This window comes from Cucurbita moschata, unplaced genomic scaffold (genome assembly GCF_002738365.1).
Source record: "Cucurbita moschata cultivar Rifu unplaced genomic scaffold, Cmos_1.0 Cmo_Scf00094, whole genome shotgun sequence".
Taxonomy (NCBI): domain Eukaryota; kingdom Viridiplantae; phylum Streptophyta; class Magnoliopsida; order Cucurbitales; family Cucurbitaceae; genus Cucurbita; species Cucurbita moschata.
The window spans coordinates 575634-578176 of NW_019268610.1; positions in this window are offsets into that span (position 1 = coordinate 575634).

Genomic DNA, 2543 nt, shown 5'->3' on the forward strand with positions numbered 1-2543 from the left:
CTTTTCATACTGCTGCTATGAGCCAAAAGAGCTGGTAAGCTATCTCGCTAAACGAAAGGAAAAAGCACGTACGGGTTGACCTTGTTACAAGGGGCGGGGCCCAGCCAAAGAAGGTCAATCGGACTAGGTTAGAACCCTTGATCCGGTTCAACTAGGTTCTTCCATGCGAGAATGTATGCGTATCGGTATCCTCTTTAGGACCGGTTGCTTCCTCTTTTTGTTTATACGTTTGGAGAAACCTGCTAAGCCCGCCTTTCTTACTAGGTGTGTTTCAATCTNTATGCTTTCCCGCTTATCGTGCAACTAGCCAACTAGCCAAAGAGAGAGGGAGAGGGATCATGTCAATGAATTTGTATGTGCATTTTGTTCGTCCTGTACTTGCCTGCTTAGCTTTCTTAGCCAACATTTGCAGTTTCCTTCGAAATAAGAGGTCCTGCTTATCCATACCCGACAGTCACACTTTCAGCCGAAAGACTGATTTTTTCATAAAGCCAGTTCATAGATCAAGAAAGAATGAAGCTGCTTACAGGGACGGTTACGCAATACGTCTTTTCATACTCGCCTTTTCTTTAACCCTGCTATCAACCTATCCATTCTCGCTTGTTGCTTTAAGGGGTCTCCCCACTGTAGATTACTCAGATTGGTTCTCGCGTCCCTGTGCCAAAAAGGATGGGCGAGTTTGATTTGAGTGTTCATCAATTGGGTGGATCCATATGCTCCGAGGGAGGGGTGGGGGTGAGACGAGGTGTAACGCAGTCTAGTCAGCGCATCTATTTTGGGTATGTTGTCCGCTAAAGGTTTTAGGAAAGGGGGTACAAATTTTCTACATAGGTCATTTGTGGTCACAATCCTTTTCAGGAAGATGCTCCCAAATAATCGGTGAACAATAGCCTTTAAAGAAGTTTCAGAGAGCAAGAAGAGGCAGAACAGAGAATAGAAGTGAGTCATGCAAGGAAGAAGAAACTAGTAGGTTTAATTTGGGTTCGTTTGAACAAAAAAACGAACAAAAATTTTTCAAACGAACCCAAATTTAAGACTCGCTAGCCCAAAGTCCATATGTGGTAAAAAAAAAAAACCTTCCGTGGCCCAACCCTTATTCGTAGTCCACATCCAACCATTTCTTTTTCAACCTACACGTATGCTCCAGGCCAAACTCACGTAACTAGTCAAAAGATGCGGCCCATAACTGAACGAAAGACAAGTGTCACAATCGCACTCTTGCAGTAGTGAGACAATGATTATGTTACATTTGTTCTAATCCAATGAACAAGTCAACCATGCAAAATTTAGACTGAATGAAAAATAGCAATGTATGCTCGAATTACGTTTAGAAGAAATATTTTAGAAAACATGAGCGAGGAAATACATTAAAAACAATTTCAAATAAAGCAATGTTATAAGCTAAAAGTGAAGAAACAACAACTGGTCACGTTCTCCTATAGTACATTTTGGGAAATTTTAGTCCTAATGGGTGTAGATATGATTTTGAGGACTAATCATACACCCCGTATTGGCACAACAATAATAGTAAAGGCCTATCTAAGATGAAAGCAAGTAAAAGGGGTTTGGAATGACCATGCCACCATGAACCACAAATTATTTACAAGAATAGCTGAGACATCTAACATGCAACCACAGGCAACATGCCTCAGCCAATCATGACCGCGACATCTGCCCTTACACAATTTGTCAATATCTCTATCAACCGGCTCTTCATAAACTCAACGTTGTAGGATGAGGCTGACTTTAGGTCTCGTGACGCGCTTCTAGCTTATCTCAGTATTAAGGAGTCTTTTCCAACCTACTAGGAGTTGTTGAAAATCACTTCTCGGTTTGCTAACTCTTCAAGTCTTCTCTGTTGGTGTCTTTCCTACTTTCTTCGCTTGAAACAATTTCTTCTTTGCATGACGTCATACCACCTGCTTTTACTTGATGTTTTCTTGGTCGGAATAATAACGTTTCAAGTTACTGATGTGGACAACAGGGTTAGTCTGTATCCATAGGAGCAATTGGATCCTATATGATGTCTTCCTAATCTTGTGGATAACTTCGACTAGTCCATAGAATTTTCGCACCAGTCTTTGGTTCTTGTTGCTTTGAACTCAAAGTTGATCTAACCTTAACTTATCATAACTCTCTATTTGCTTTGAAATTATCGTGGTCGACCCTTCTCTTCATCCGTCTGGATGGTATTTTTGCGTGAACATGTGTTGCTTTAGTGGTTTGTTTTTGTCTCCCTTATTCAGTAGAGGTGTTGGCTTGGTGTCTTTGCCAAGCATTTGAGTGATCACTGACAAGGCTGAGCCGCGTGACATCTATTTGTGGTAGGCCACATAAAACTAATCTTGTGATTTATCTCTCTTGGTAGGGCTAAACCCAATATCTGACCTTCTTGTTTTGGGTCGTGGTGTTCATGTAGTGGCAATAAAGTTTTTGTTGAGGTTGGCTGAGCTCCCCCTTTTCAAATACAACAATGGCAGCAAGTGTAGATTCATCATGGCTAAGATTCTTTCTCAACTGTACTATCGTCATCATTTTCACCC